The sequence below is a fragment of the Dermacentor albipictus genome, chromosome 2, assembly GCF_038994185.2.
Source record: "Dermacentor albipictus isolate Rhodes 1998 colony chromosome 2, USDA_Dalb.pri_finalv2, whole genome shotgun sequence".
In the NCBI taxonomy this organism is placed as follows: domain Eukaryota; kingdom Metazoa; phylum Arthropoda; class Arachnida; order Ixodida; family Ixodidae; genus Dermacentor; species Dermacentor albipictus.
In genome coordinates, this window is record NC_091822.1 from 49,756,841 (window position 1) to 49,774,247 (window position 17,407).

Sequence of the window (17,407 nt, forward strand, 5' to 3'; positions counted from 1 at the left end):
TGTCGTTGGGGTCAGTGTTTGCTGGCTTGTCATGATATAACTACATATATATATATATATATATATATATATATATATATATATAATGAGAAGCCAACAAGCCTAAGCGTAAGGCGAAGGTTGCGCGGGATCGTTCCCAACCTGCGGCAGTCTGTTTTTATTTATATCCACTTCATTTTCCATCAATCTATCGTGTTATTACTTCATTTATTCAGCTCAAGTAATTTCCCTTCTTTGTTCTTGGTTTCCCTGTTTGTTGGCTTCATATTGTCACGTGGTAGTGACGGCGAAGAAGCAGTACGGTGGAATACAAAACTAGCTTTTATTGGGCGAACCTGTGCCCACAAAACAGGCTACACTTATAGCACAACGAAAGCGGCGAACACAGTCGGCGATCGTCGAAAATCTGATCAGCGGGTCAAGCGCGTCGGCTTTTATAGAGCATTCGGCGAATGTTCCAGACTAATCGTTCGGACCCGCGTGCCTTCCACAAAGTTCTACACCATTCGCGTCAGGCGATTAAATCAGATAACATAACGTTCGGCGACAACGGCCAGCGGATAGAAGCATCGATACCTTTCCAGAAACTTCGGATACATGCAAGCGCGTCCCGCGCTGTGCGATAAGATTTGTTAGGCGGCGAAACCTGGTCGCTCGATAAATATAAATACACGTGTCAATACCCCCCTCTTAAAAAGCATCGTCCCGATGCTACAAAGAGAGCGAAACGCAAAAGGACACTTATTAAACAGAAGTAACAACACAACGAAAAGAAACAAAGTCCAAAGGTCAGTTACGCGAAGTCCCAAAGTTCGTTAACGCTGGTGGTATGGCTTTAACCGCACAACGTGGACAATTTCAGGTCGTGAGCGGCGCCGCTGTGACAGCGAAATGCCGTCTGGCACGACCTCGTAGTCCAGTGCACCAATACGTCGGATGATCTTGTACGGTCCGAAATAGCGACGCAAAAGCTTCTCGCTCAGTCCTCGTCGGCGTATAGGGGTCCAAACCCAAACACGGTCACCGGGCTGGTACTCGACAAAGCGTCGTCGGAGGTTGTAGTGTCGGCTGTCGGTCCTCTGCTGGTTCTTGATCCGCAGGCGGGCGAGCTGTCGGGCTTCTTCGGCGCGCTGGAGATAGCTAGCGACGTCAACATTTTCCTCGTCAGTGACGTGCGGCAGCATGGCGTCGAGCGTCGTCGTCGGATTCCTGCCGTAAACCAGCTTGAACGGCGTGATCTGTGTTGTTTCTTGCACCGCCGTGTTATAAGCGAATGTTACGTACGGCAGGACGGCATCCCAGGTCTTGTGTTCGACGTCGACGTACATCGCTAGCATGTCGGCGAGGGTCTTATTCAGCCGCTCCGTAAGACCATTCGTCTGCGGGTGGTAAGCCGTTGTCCTCCTGTGCATTGTCTGACTGTATTTCAGAATGGCTTGGGTGAGCTCCGCTGTAAAGGCCGTTCCTCGGTCGGTGATGAGGACTTCTGGGGCGCCATGTCGCAGCAGGATGTTTTCGACAAAGAATTTCGCCACTTCGGCTGCGCTACCTTTCGGCAGTGCTTTTGTTTCAGCGAAGCGGGTGAGGTAGTCCGTCGCCACGACGATCCACTTATTTCCGGTTATTGACGTCGGAAAGGGTCCCAGCAAGTCCATCCCGATCTGCTGGAATGGTCGGCAAGGAGGCTCGATTGGCTCTAGTAATCCGGCTGGCCTTGTCGGCGGTGTCTTGCGTCGCTGACAGTCTCGGCATGTTCTGACATAACGGGCGACGTCGGCGGTCAGGCGCGGCCAATAATACTTTTCTTGTATCCTCGATAGTGTCCGGGAAAATCCGAGGTGTCCAGCGGTCGGATCGTCATGTAGGGCCTGCAATACTTCTGGACGAAGTCCTGACGGGACAACAAGAAGGTAATTGGCGCGGACTGGCGAGAAGTTCTTCTTCACGAGTAGACTGTCTTGAAGCGTGAAGGAAGATAATCCGCGCTTAAATGCCCTGGGGACAACGTCGGTGTGCCCTTCCAAATAATCGACGAGGCCTTTAAGTTCCGGGTCCGCTCGTTGTTGTTCGGCGAAGTCTTCCGCGCTTATTATTCCAAGGAAGGCGTCGTCATCCTCGGCATCTTGCGGCGGCGGGTCAATGGGGGCGCGGGATAGGCAATCGGCGTCTGAGTGTTTTCGTCCGGACTTGTATGTTACGGTGATGTCGTATTCTTGTAGTCTGAGGCTCCACCGTGCCAGCCGTCCTGAGGGATCCTTTAAATTCGCTAGCCAACACAAGGCGTGATGGTCGCTGACGACTTTGAATGGCCTGCCATATAGGTAAGGGCGAAATTTCGCTGTAGCCCAAACGATGGCGAGGCATTCCTTTTCGGTTGTAGAATAATTGCCTTCCGCTTTTGACAACGACCGGCTAGCGTAAGCTATCACGTGTTCATGTCCATCTTTTCTCTGGACCAGGACGGCGCCGAGGCCTAGGCTACTGGCGTCAGTGTGGATTTCGGTATCGGCGTGATCGTCGAAGTGCGCAAGTACGGGCGGCGACTGCATGCGTCGTTTGAGTTCTTGAAATGCCTCGGCCTGCGGCGTTTCCCACTTGAACTCGACGTCGCATTTAGTTAGCTGCGTCAGCGGCTCAGCGATGCGTGAAAAGTTCTTGACAAATCGCCTGTAGTAGGCACACATGCCAAGAAATCTACGCACTGTCTTCTTGTCGATGGGCTGTGGGAACTTTGCTATGGCAGCTGTCTTCTGCGGGTCGGGGCGGACTCCAGATTTGCTGATGACGTGGCCTAAAAATAGAAGCTCCTCGTAAGCGAAGCGGCACTTTTCCGGCTTCAGAGTAAGTCCTGAAGACCTGATGGCCTCTAGTACTGTTGCCAGCCGCCTAAGGTGAACGTCGAAATTTCCGGCGAAGACGACGACGTCATCCAAGTATACGAGACAAGTCTGCCACTTCAATCCTGCTAAAACCGTGTCCATCACGCGCTGGAACGTTGCAGGCGCCGAGCACAGTCCGAATGGCATAACCTTGAACTCGTAGAGGCCGTCTGGGGTGATGAAGGCGGTCTTTTCGCGATCTCTTTCGTCGACTTCTATTTGCCAATAGCCAGACTTTAGGTCCATGGACGAGAAGTATTTAGCGTTGCAGAGCCGATCTAATGCGTCGTCTATCCGTGGGAGGGGGTATACGTCCTTCTTCGTGATCTTGTTCAGACGACGATAATCGACGCAGAAACGTAGGGCTCCGTCCTTTTTCTTTACCAGAACAACAGGGGATGCCCACGGGCTTTTCGACGGCTGGATGATGTCGTCGCGCAGCATTTCGTCGACTTGTTGTCTTATAGCTTCACGTTCTCGCGCCGAAACTCGGTAAGGGCTCTGACGGAGTGGGCGAGCGCATTCCTCGGTGATTATGCGATGCTTGGCGACTGGTGTTTGTCGAATCCGCGATGAGGTCGAAAAGCAGCCTTTGTATCGTCGGAGCAGACTTCTGAGCTGCTGTTGCTTAATCATAGGGAGGTTTGGATTAATGTCGTAGTCTGGTTCGGGAGCCATGGTCGTCGGGGTAAATGCGGCGGAATCCGAGAGGACAAACGCATTACTTGTTTCCAGAATTTCCTCGATGTACGCGATCGTCGTGCCCTTGTTGATGTGCTTGAACTCCTGGCTGAAGTTTGTCAGCAACACTTCAGTTTTCCCTCCATGCAGTCGAGCGATCCCTCTTGCGACGCAAATTTCATGGTCTAGCAGTAGACGTTGGTCGCCTTCAATGACGCCTTCTACGTCAGCGGGTGTTTCGGTGCTGACCGAAATAACGATGCTGCAGCGAGGCGGGACGCTCACTTGATCTTCGAGCACACTCAAGGCGTGGTGACTACGAGGGCTCTCCGGCGGCATTGCTTTATCTTCCGACAGCGTTACTGACTTCGACTTCAGGTTGATGATTGCGCCGTGTTGGTCCAGGAAGTCCATACCGAGAATGACGTCTCGTGAACACTGTTGGAGGATAACGAAGGTGGCAGGGTAAGTCCGGTCATGAATGGTTATTCTTGCCGTGCAGATCCCAGTCGGCGTGATGAGGTGTCCTCCAGCGGTGCGAATCTGAGGACCTTCCCATGCGGTCTTAACTTTCTTCAACTGGGCGGCGATGTGTCCACTCATTACGGAGTAATCGGCCCCTGTGTCGACTAAGGCAGTGACTGCGTGGCCGTCGAGAAGCACGTCGAGGTCGGTTGTTCTTTGTCTGGCATTGCAGTTAGGTCTTGGCGTTGGATCACGGCTGCGTCGTGTTGAACTGAGGTTGGAACGTCGCGTCGTCAAGTCGTCTTTCGTCGGTGTAGTTTTGGCTTCCAGACTTCGTCGGGACGGCGGCGTGTCGTTATGTCGTCGAGATGGTGTCTTCGTCGTCTTCGTCGGCGGCGGAGGATCTTCGTCATTTCGACGAACAGCAACCGCACCTCCATCGGTTGCTGCTTTTAGTTTTCCGGGTATGGGCTCGCAGAGCGGCCCCGGGCTGGGCCAGTGTATGGACGGCGCTGCGGTGACAGGTAGCGGCCTGGTGACGGCGAACGGGACGGTCGTCGAGAGTTCCACTGAGTGGCGGCTAGGTAATCGGCAATGTCACGTGGGCGCTCCCCAAGCTGTGGACGCGGCGCGTTGACGGCGAACCCTCTCAGTCCCATGTCGCGGTATGGGCATCGGCGGTACACATGGCCGGCTTCTCCGCAGTGATAGCAGAGCGGGCGGTGGTCGGGGGCTCGCCAAATGTCCGTTTTTCTCGTATAGGTGCGCTGGGCGACGGGTGGGCGCGCTGGCGGCGGCGGCGGTGGACGACGGAATTGCGGTGTTGCAGGACCTTGGCGCGGTCGCGCAGGGGGGCCTTGACGGCGGGCGACGGCGGCGGCGTAGGTCATTGCTTCCGGCTGCGGTGGTTCTGGTTGCACCTCAGGAGCTCCAAGGGATCGGTGCACCTCTTCCTTCACGATGTCGGCGATAGATGCCACTTGAGGCTGCGACGAAGGCAGGACCTTGCGCAGTTCTTCTCGCACAATGGCTCTGATGGTCTCTTGAAGGTCGTCCGAACGTAGTCCTTGGATGGCATACTGCGGCGTGTGCCCCTGGCGGTTATATTGCCGGGTGCGCATCTCCAGAGTTTTCTCGATCGTCGACGCCTCTGCAGAAAACTCAGCCACAGTCTTCGGTGGGTTACGAATAAGTCCGGCGAAAAGGTCTTGCTTGACGCCGCGCATCAGGAAGCGAACTTTTTTCTCTTCCGACATTTCCGGGTCGGCGTGCCGGAAAAGACGGGCCATCTCCTCCGTGAAGATTGCGATCGTCTCGTTTGGCAGCTGCACTCTGGTTTCTAGTAGAGCTTGGGCTCGCTCTTTTCGCACGACGCTTGTAAACGTGTGCAAGAAGCCGCTTCGGAAAAGGTCCCACGTCGTTAAGGTGGCTTCCCGATTCTCGAACCACGTCCTGGCGGCGTCTTCCAATGCGAAATAGACATGCCGCAGCTTGTCGTCGCTGTCCCAACTGTTAAACTTAGCGACCCTCTCATACGTTTCGAGCCAGGTTTCCGGGTCCTCGAATGTTGATCCGCGGAACGTCGGAGGTTCCCTGGGCTGCTGCAGCACGATGGGGGATGCTGGGGCTGCCATTGGGGTTGCCTTGTCCACAATCTTCTTGGTCTTCTCAGGTAGAAGTCCGTGCTCCGGGGGCAGCTGTTGAAGACGGCGGCTTGCTCGATGTTCCGGGACGGCGCTGGTGTTGTCTTTGCGGTCCGGGCTTGTATTACGGCTTGTCGGGGGCGTCCGGTACATGGACGTCCAGCACCTCCACCAGATGTCACGTGGTAGTGACGGCGAAGAAAGAAGCAGTACGGTGGAATACAAAACTAGCTTTTATTGGGCGAACCTGTGCCCACAAAACAGGCTACACTTATAGCACAACGAAAGCGGCGAACACAGTCGGCGATCGTCGAAAATCTGATCAGCGGGTCAAGCGCGTCGGCTTTTATAGAGCATTCGGCGAATGTTCCAGACTAATCGTTCGGACCCGCGTGCCTTCCACAAAGTTCTACACCATTCGCGTCAGGCGATTAAATCAGATAACATAACGTTCGGCGACAACGGCCAGCGGATAGAAGCATCGATACCTTTCCAGAAACTTCGGATACATGCAAGCGCGTCCCGCGCTGTGCGATAAGATTTGTTAGGCGGCGAAACCTGGTCGCTCGATAAATATAAATACACGTGTCAATATGATATGCCTAATAAAATTCGGATCCCTCGGTTAACCCCCTTTCTTCTCGTTTATATACATAGAGACAGACAGAGAGACAATGACAATGAACCCGCGGAAGCCGCTGGCCGCGTCCAAGTCGGGCTGAACATCACGGTATATATATAGAGAGAGATACACTTTATTTGTCAAGAACAGATTTTAAGTAGGGGCGGTCGGAGCCCCCCAGACCCGGGCCCCACTGAACTCTGCTAATTAAGGACTTTGGTCCTGCCAAGCCGGAACGGGCGAGTTTTGCCTCCCACTGCTGCATTGTGTCATTGCTATTTGGCCTATGAGGGCACTTAGTGCACTCCCAGGGGACATGTATAAGGGTGGGTGTGCCACCACACCAAGGGTACTTGGCCCTATAGCGAGTGGGATATATGGCGTTTAGCAATTTTAGAGGGAGAATACCCCAGTCAATATTTTGCGCCAATCGGCGGCCTCTTCCCCGCTAAGTTGTGGACGAGGTGGCGGGTATCTTCTCTGGACTCCGCGCTTATGAGCAAGGATGTCTTCGGCATTTAAATTGATGGAATTTTGAGAGGGATTGTGCGAATCGCTGAGGTTCGAAGAGGGCGCCATCGCTTGGTTGGTACACCCTCGAGCCAACGCGTTAGCCTGTTCGCGTGTCACGAGAGTTTCTGTTCGCGAGATAGCCTCGCGTGTCCCGGGCATAAGAGTAGGTAATGATGCTGGTTGAAAGATTTGAGAATTATCGCGAAACTAGTATTACAGGTTCTTTTCTGGAGTGCGCTATTGTAAAGCTTTCTGACTGTTGCGAATTAAACTCCCGCTTTGGAAATGGCCGACCTCTCGTTACTTAGCATCTTATCATTACGCTGCAGCGGAGACATGTCCCCTGTTTCTCGAGGGGCAGTGTAATTAATGATAACATGCTAACTTACGAGATGTCGGCGATTTCCGCAGCCGGAGGTTTGTTTGAAACATTAAGAAAACTTTACATAGCGGACTCCCGAAAAGAACCTGTAACACTGTAAAGCAGTAGCGCGAAACCACCTTAAAGAACAGTATAGTGGCACTATAGCCTCAAGGGGGGGAACGCCCGAAGCCGTTGAATTTACTAAAACATCATCATTTTTGATTGTGCCTGAATAATTTTCACAGGTCAACAGACAGTGTCGCCAAATTTTAAATCAGAAATACCATACGTTTCAGACGAACAGTCAAGTAGGCATCAGTTGTATAGAATCGAATTGCACGCATGCACTGGTACTGGCACAATGTTCGCTCGAAGCGTCTTCAAAATTCAACTAATCGTCACAATGTACTTTCACTCGTTTATATGAATAGATAGACTTGCATACATGATCGTTTCCCCAGTAGAATTCAGATTCAATGTATGCGTATACATCAAAATCGCAGCACTAGTAGTTCCGGGATGCCAACGACGCAGTGAGTGGACTGCGCGTTAAAACCTGAGAAATTGTTCTCTTAGGCAGAAACGAAGCGCTGACTCGTAAGCAAGTAAGCGTTGGGTGGTTTGATAACCAAGTAACCTCATCGTGTATCACGCCCGCGGATTGGAGTAGCGAAGCTAGATGACCGCAACCCGGCCAGCGTATCGATGTGCGTCAGGTTTTCTCCAATTAAGTTGGAACAAAAATCAAAACTAAAAAATCCGCAGAATCACTTAAGATTGCTTAATTGTGGGAATGCGGAAACGTTATAGAAGCTGCGGTAATTTTTTTTTGTACGCGTTTCTTGTCCGCGCAAGCACTCGCTTGAGTTTAAACGGCACCCCGGCAAAGCCAAATGCAACCGCGCCATGCGTCTCAACACGCTCGCTTGCCCTCGAAGAATTCATAATTCGAAGGAGCGCTCAGCGGCATTCAATTGGACATTAATGCTTTTTGTTTTATACAATCACTTTATAGACTCATAATGCGACGTCATCTCCTTACCCATAGGTGGCGCCGCCACATGGGTAACAACGCAGGCACTCGACCGCACTTTTAGCCAACCAGAACCGTGGAGTGCGCGGTGGAGTCGTGGAAGCGTGGTCGTCGCGCACCCTGGAGGACCGCATGCGATTCCCACGCACACACAGAAATTCACCTAATTTTCTTTAAAAAGGCAATAATTTACTTTGCCATCAGGAACCTCCCTGAAAAAATTTACGTCAGTTCCAGTATTTTTCGATGCGGTCTTGCTCTTTGCTATCCACCATTTTTGGTAACATCTTACGATCACGCTGCCTACTACAACACCGGATTTTCGCGTAATGGGGCATTTAATTGTCGCATGAAATGTGGCTTTGGTCACGCTAGATGAGATCGCGAAATATAGACCGATTGGTTTGGTAGCAGGCTAGATGGTGCCAGAAAAGAATGCCTCGAGGTAGTATCTGGAATGGAGAGCAGGAAATGCGGGTTGCTGAGACTTGCAAGCCTATATAGGACGCGTCCTTCAGTTAAAGATAGCAACACAGAGGCGCAACGTCAATTATGTACGAATGCAAGAGCGCCATGTCCATAATGGTTCTGACAGAAATAAAGCTGCATTCCGCAACGTTCCTCAAGGTAGAGGACCTTAATATAGATATGACTGCGCGTGAACACGAACGAAACAGTTCTCGACAATTCTCAGCTCGTTACCCCCATAATTGATCGTTCTTAAGAAGGAATACTTACCTGTGTACTTCTGCCAAGCACAATGTATTCCACATAGCTCACGTCGTTCGATGCACCTAACCTAAATTACATCCTTGTTACACCTCTTTTTTTTTAAACAGAACAATTTGCACCCTGCTCTTTTCTCACCACTACGTATGTCCTCGAACGAGCCGAACACGAGTTCCTTGATTCTACATGGACTCTTGCACCCGCGCACTAAGTTGTCACCGTGTCGCTCAACGTAGCGCTGACTGGGAACAAACGTTTTTGAAAAGAACTAGGTTTATCATGAGAGGGGGGGGGGGCAGCGTCGTGCGATTTCAGCTACAATTATTCATAGAGATACGAAGGTATGCTGTTAATTAGCATATCTGTCTTAGCTGTGTGCGATCGCGCTAACTCGAAATTATTTGTGTTTGGTTCACATGTAGAGATGTCCTCAGTGAACAACTGCAGGAGCAGGCTAACTGTACAGGTGTGTAGTAGAAGTTAATTGAAGGAAAAAAATTACGAATAATAAAGAGAATAAACTATGGAAACCCAAGCTGAGAGATAACCTAGGAGGGTTTGAGTTGGTCTAGGTTAGGTTTTATCATTACGTTCATTGTATTTGGAAAATTAACCGCGTAAGTTAAGCGTGGAAGCAGTCAATAGCAAAGAACAAGTATATGAACACATGCATCGATGACGAATAAAAGTGAAGCAATCCTGGGAGATAATGGTACAACTGCAAATAAAAATTTAAGTTACCTCTCACTTGTGGCCACTTCTGTGAAACTGTGCCTCGATATAAAACGTTTCGAAAGCCATAACGTAATTTTGTGCGCAGTGCAGCCTGAAAATAACGTATTTCAAACATATCCATCGCAAGGAGGTGAGAAATGCTGAGTGGCTTGCTCACAGCAACACGTCCAGTATATTGCGATAGCTGGTGCTACAGCTTTACAAATAGAACACTTACAAAGTGTGGTGCTACGATCCAAACAGATAGTGCTCTTCCAAAGCGCAAGAGACGAAACATTGATAGATACGCGATGCTGATTTGGGTAGTGCCGGCCATTTGAGACAATTATTAATGTCCTCGTTGAAGGACAGGCATCAAGTGAATCAGATTAGCCGCACAGGTTTCCGGGAAGGCACTTGGTAATCCTCAAGGCTCAGAGCTGTAATTCTACACGCGGCTTTGTTGAGCTGCAAGGTTCCAGATAGGCCGTGCCATTTATCAAGGGCTTTTACCAGAGTCACTGAGGTGATTAGCTGTCTAGATCAGTCCTAAACATGGTTGAAATACAACAAAAATTTGAGCGAGTTTGTAACTGTTAAAACATGATTATGTTTTTATTCTGAAGACCCGTGGCGGAAGAGGATGGTAGCCTGGGTGCCAGACATTGGGTGTGCGCTGCCTAGACCTGATGCACATGCTCGACAGGTGGCGGATGTACGTGTATAGAGCCGCTGGTTCACTTGCACCGTACATTAGCAGGGACAGGGCGTATGTCCTGATTTCCTTCCAGTTTCATCGAGAGCTACGTGAAACACATTCGGTTTCAGAAGAGATGTACCACCGATGAGTACATTTACTTCTCGTGGCGCTGCGTTGTTAAGGCGACGAGTTTTTTTTTCGCATGCAGGGCTTCCCCCTTGAATCTACGCCAGTGCCATGGGCAAAATTTTTCTGCTCGGTAACTCATTGCTGACTACATGCAGTATATTGCTCTAATAATTCACAACACTTGGCTTCGGACGAATTTATCTCTTTTTTAATAAGTGAACAACGATAGCACCTTCTGATCAACGTATGCGTGAAGTTATAGAAGTTTTAGTCTAACGACATTCCGTGAATTCCTACTACTGTACTACCAAGCTGGCTGGCAAAAAAAAAATGAAAGATGTGCGGCCTGCCATGTCAGGCGGACTGCAATGGGAACGAACGTGACAGCCGTAGTTTAAGTTGCGGCCGTTTCGCTGGGCCGAATGGCGCTAGCTGGCGGAGATGGGACGCGTCGGGCTACAGCGTTCCAAGCACGTCCCTGACGCATTCTTAACGCCGATTCTAAAGAACAGGTCCCCACTGGCTGCGCACCGGTGCATCTCGCCATTTTCGATGCACGCGGGAGGCCGCACTTTTTTTTTAATCCAGCGCCGTGGTACTACTTTAGATCTTGCATGGAAGCCTTCAAATGGAACCTAGTATTGTACGAGAATTGACCCGCCGTGGTTGCTCAGTGGCTATGGTGTTAGGCTGCTGTGTACGAGGTCGCGGGATCGAATCCCGGCCATGGCGGCCGCATTTCGATGAGGGCGAAATGCGAAAACACCCGTGTACTTAGATTTAAGGGCACGTTAAAGAACCCCAGGTGGTCAAAATTTCCGGAGTCCTCCACTACAGCGTGCCTCATAATCAGAAAGTGGTTTTCGCACGTAAAACCTCATATTTTTTTTGTGTGAGAATTGCTGTTAGAGCGCTCACCTTACCTGTGGCACCCTTACAGTTCTCACTATTCGTTACGAATGTAATCGTCCTTAGAAGTGGGTGTGTGCTCATCTGCATGCGACACCAACTACGATGATGGTCGCGCAGTCCGCTGTGCGAGGCAGCCCCTTCAATGTGGAAGAGGCATAGCACGTTAGGGACGTGTTGAAACACGTTAAATGGCAACTCAGCGATGTTCGATTTCCACGATCATCATCATCAGCCTCGTTTCGCCCACTACAGGGAAAAGGCCTCTCCCATACTTCTCGAACAGCCCCGCTCATGTACTTTGTTCATATAGGAGGTTGTGGCCAAGTACTGCACTAGGGTGGCCAATCCTGCTCTGGTGAGGGAGTGCGTTACCGGTTCTGGTCACCGGGATCAGGCCACACTCCAGGCCTGTTTATGCAATTTTATCAACACGCCGATTTTTTTAATCCGTTGGAAAATTGCCGGCACCAGGATTCGAACCACGGACCTCTTTCACGCGAGGCTGGTGTTCTGCTCCTACGCCACCGCTTCCACAAATGTTACTGAAATTCTTTGGGTACGTCCCTCTGAACACTTTCGTCATGTTCTTAAAAAGTAGGTTTGACAGTTGCGCAGTTTTTTTCTTACAAATGAGTTTATATAATTGCCTCGAAAATCCTATTTTAGCTGCTCCTCAGTTACAGGCCACATTGTGTATGACGTGAGGAGTGGTATGCGCAGAGCATGCTAGGATCATAGAGACGACAGCGACGAGAGCGTGGAGGAGTCGACCATCGTGAACTAGTGCTTCGCTTGAGAAGTTGCTGACGCGCGCAAGTTACGTTCCCTGTGGACGGGCAAGAGATGGGAGGCAAGTGTTGTCGCGTTGCTGGCTGCATCAACTTCAGCCCTCGCTATCTGCGCACACAGTTTGAGCACATGCCTATCGCGATCAAGGTTAGACCTATATCACAATCGCCGAGTTCCTGCGTCTACTGCTGGCGGAACTGAGCGACTGACCTTAAGCTAATTAAGCCACATATATTAGTATGAATAAAACTTCTTCTGCAATTCAGTTTTGACCATAAGGATTTGAAGCCAACCATTTAGTACAGTGCATACGCAAAAACCTAGATGTGACGACACGATGCGCTGTCAACATCCGTACGTTGATGTTTTCGACGGGAGACATTTTCCCTTGCCGACACTTCCCTAAATTAAATGTGACCACGTACATGGGTGTGCTTTTACGTATTGTTAGCTGACTCATTATTTAGCTTCTGGGGTGCACTGGTTGCCAGTATCGCAAATGGGCAGCAAGCGGAGGCCCCTTGGATACAGTGGCGTAAACAAACGCCTCGTTCAGCTGACAACAGTGTCAATACTGGAATCGGCATTTCTGCGCGAAAACTTCGTGTTCTCTAAATGAACCGTAACCCTCACACGTCTACTTGGTTATCGGGTGACCGCGTTTCATCATCTAACAAATGTAATCGCTCATCGCAGGACGCGCCTGCATGTATCGGACGTTTCTGAAATGTTATCGATGGTTCATCTGCCGACTGTTGCCACGAAACCTTGTTTAATCTGTATGTGACGCGAATGGGGTAGAACTTTCTGGAACACACGTACGCACCAGCGATTACTTTAGAACCTTCGATGACTGATGTATAAAAGCCGACGCGCTTGACCCACTGATCAGATTTCGACGATCGCCGAACATGTTCGCCGCTGTTGGTGTGCTTTGAGTGTCTCTTGCTTTTTGTGGACACAAGTTCGCCCAATAAAATGTTAGTTTCGTCATTCACAGTTTTACAGCTCTATAATTCTCCGTCACTACGACGTCACATCTCGCGGGGCTGCTAGTGCGTTCATGTACCGAATGTCCCCGCAAAGCCGTGATCCAAGTCCGAACCACGAAGACAGAACCAGTGTCACCAAGGACCAGCGAGCTAGCCGCAGGCTGTTAGGACTGTCCCCGGAGCACGGACGTTTGTCTGAGACAACAAGGAGGATCGTTACAAAGTCAACGACCTCAATGGCAGCACCAGCGTCCGCCATCGTGCTTCAACAACCAAGAAAGCCACCTACCTTCCATGAGGCTTCGTCGAAGGATCCGGAAACCTGGCTCGAGACTTTCGAGAGGATCTCGCTGATCGAGAACTGGACCTCTTAGGATAAACTGCGCCATGTGTACACCTCCTTGGAAAATGTCGCGAGGACGTAGTTTGAGAAAACCGGGAGTCCAGCGTTACAACGTGGGACTTCATCCGCAGTAACTTTCTGAGTACCTTCACGAGCATCCTCCAAAAAGAAAGGGCTGAAATTCTATTGGAAGCCCGTGTGAAGCTACCTAACCAAATGCGCCGTCTGTTCCGCCACACCGACCCGGCAATATAGCACAGTGCGTGGTGGGAAGGAAGAACTTTTCTATGGAATGACTCGAAGCCAGCCTAGGAGCTTCGAGGATTTTCTTCGCGAGGCAACCGACGTCGAGAAAACATTGGAAATATGGAACCGACAATTCAACGGCCGCGCTGTCTCAACAACCTACGGCGGAGTTCAATCACTGGCCACCTACGACCTGCGTGAGACGATCAGAGCAGTTATGCGGCAGGAACTTCAGTAGTAGTTCCCTTCATCACAGCCTGAAGTTTCTTCAATATCCGACGTAGTACGTGAGGAGTACCAAAAGTCTATCTTGGTCCCTCAATCGATGCAGCTTCAGACAAAAGCGATGATGTGCGCCGTCATAGCCCGCCGTCATCGAGGGTGATCAACGTCTACTGCGCGATCATGAAATTCGCGTCGCGAGAAGAGTCGCTCGACTGCATGGTGGTAAAGCGAAAGTGGTGTTGGCCAACTTCAGCCAGGAGTTCAGGCACGTCAACAAAAGCACAACGATCGCATACATTGAGGAAATTGTAGAAACCAACAATGCGTTTGTCCTCTCGGATTCTACCGCATCTACCCTGATGGTCACAGTTCTCGAACAAAACTTTGGAATAAATCCAGGTCTCCCCGTGTGTAAGCGGCAACAGCTCAGTCCGATGATACTAAGACTGCTTTTTGACGTCATCGAGGATTCGACGGACACCATTTGCAAGGCTTCGCATAATAATCGGAAAGTGCGCTCGGCCCTTCCGCCAGAGCCCTTAACCAGTTTCGACGCGAGAACGTGCAAGGAAACAAGTCAACAATAAGGCAACCAGTCGACGAAACAGTGCGCGATGACATCGTCCAGCCGTCAAGAAGCCCTCCCGTAGATTTGGCGAAGAAAAAGTACGAAACGCTTGTATTTCTGTGTCGATTACCGTCAACTGAAAAAAGATCACGAAGATAGACGTATACCCCCTCCCACGTATAGACGACGCATTGGATCGGCTCTACAACACTGAATACTTCTCGTTGCTGGATCTCTAGACTGACTACTGGCAAATAGATGTCGACGAGAGGAATCGCGAAAAGGCCGCCTTCATCACGCCGGTCGGCCTCCGAGTTCAAGATCATGCCATTCAGACTGTGCTCGGCGGCTGCAACATTCCATCGCGTCACGGATATGGTGTTAGCAGGATTGAAGTGGATGACTTGGATGACGTCGTGGCCTTCGCCGGAAATTTCGACGATAACCTGAGATGACTTGCTAGTCTAGAGGCAATCAAGTTATCAGGGCTCACTCTGAAGCAAAGAAAGTGCCGCTTTGCTTAAGACGAGCTTCTGTTTCTGTGCCACGTCATCTGCAAGTCTGTAGTGCGCCCCGACCCACAGAAGACACCTGCCATCTCAAAGTTCCAGCAGTCTATCGAGAAGAAGACAGTGCATATATTTTCTGGCACGTGTGCCTACTACAGACGCTTTGTAACGGACTTTTCACGTATAGATGAACAGCTGACACCTCTAACTAAATTGTTATGTCGAGTTCTTGTGGGAAACGCCTAAGGCAGAGGCATCTCAAGAACTCAAACGACGCATGCAGTCGCCGCCGGTGCTTGCCCACTTCGACAATGACGCCGATACAGAAATCCACAATGACGTGAGTAGCCTAGGCCTCGGCGCCATCCTAGTCCAGAGGAAAGACGGACTTGAACGGCTGATAGCTTACACTAGCCGGTCGCTGTTGAAAGTGGAAGGCAATTATTCTACGACCGAAAAGGAATAACTTGCCGTCGTTTGGGCTATAGCAAAATTCCGCCCTTACCTCTATAGCAAGCCGTTCAATATTTTCAGCAACCATCACGCGCTGTGCTTGCTGGCACATTTATGGAACCCTTCAGGATGCCTGGCGCGATGGAGCCTCAGACTGCAAGAATACGACATCACTGCGATCTACAAGTCCGGGAGAAATACTGATGCCGATTTCCTGTCTCGCGCTCCCATGGAACCGCCGCACCAAGATGAGCAAGACGAGGACGCCTTTTTAGGTACAATAAGTGCAGACGACTTTGCCGAGTAGCAGCGAGCCGACCTGGAGTTCAGAAGCCTCGCTGAGCACTTGCAAGGCACGGTCGACGTTGTGCCGATGGTATTTAAGTGCCGATTGCCTTCGTTTTTCTTACAAAACGACGCCCTGGTGAATAAGAACTTTTCGCCAGCGCGTGCAGACTACGTTCTCAGTGTCCCTGCAGCACTCCGGTCAGAAGTGCTGCACGCCCTGCAGGATGATAACAGAGCCAGGCATCTAGGGTTTTCCCCGCACGCTCGCAAGAATACAAGCACTATTGGCCACGCCTGAGCGCTGACGTCACGCGTTGCGCCAAGATATGTCGAGACTTCAAGCAACGCAAGACACCACCGACGAAGCCGACGGGATTATTACAGCAGATCAAGCCTCCTTGCTGACCGTTTCAGCAGATCGGAATGAATTTGTTGGGGTCCTTTTCGACGTCAATATCTGGAAACAATTGGATCGTCCTGGCTATCGACTGCCTTACCCGCTACGCCGAAACAAAAGAGCTGCCTAAAGGTAATGCGGCCGAATTCGCTAAATTCTTCGTCGAGAATATCTTGCTGCGACATGGTGTCCAAAAATTCTCATCACCGACAGAGGAGCGTCCTTTATGGCGGCGTTCATCCAAACCATTTTGTAATACGTTCAGGCAAGCCAAAGGAGGACAACTGCCTCCCACCCGCAGACGAATGGTCTTACTGAGCGACTGAACAAGACCCTCGCCGACATGCTTGCAAGGTACGTCGACGTCGAACACAAGACGTAGGATGCCGTCCTGGGGCCGAATCTTATAACGGTTCGGAATACGAACCGTTCGCTTCGCCGCTTACGTCACTAGATGTGCCACTCCCAAGCCGGCGGTGGAAGAAGGGGAGGACGCGACCAATAGATGAGAGGGTGCCACCTCTGAAGTGTACGTCATTATATGACGAGTTAATCGAGGAATTGCAGAATGTTTCCGCTTGCTAAATAAATGTAAAATATAAATTTAATATTATACGCCAAGTTCTGAAGTATAAACGTGTGGTGCCGGGCGTTTACGCAATGCAGAAGTAATTTATTAATGTCATTCTTTTTTATTCTCAGCCGACAGGCGGTATCGCAAGCGTAAATGAGTTGGCAGAGCGCAGCGCTATGTCGTCTGCTACCAGGAGCTCGCAGGATGCACGCAACAGGAACGCACTGCCGGCACTTCTCAAGTAGCGAGCGCAACAAAATCGCGAACTGGTTCTTAGGGACACCTTTACTAGCCGACTATATCAATTTTCCATCTTTTTTCGCCCTACGTCATCGGCTCGGACATGACTCGCTCGCCGCCGCGCTGCCGCTGTTCCTGCGATAAGCCCCACGGCGCGTCGCGTGATAAAAGCAATGGAACTTGAAATCGAACATTACGATACACGGAACCTGCATTGCCTGCGCGAAGTCAAATCGATTAGTGTGGTGCTGAAGGTGCGCGCTGTGCCGTAAAATTGAGTAACAAAGTGCGGCACTCCCGAACCAGAGAAAAAAAGGCATGCAATCAAGAGATCTCCACAATATCTTCCCGTCCTGACTGTATAGTTTTATCAGCCGAACGATGGAAGTGCTGAACCAG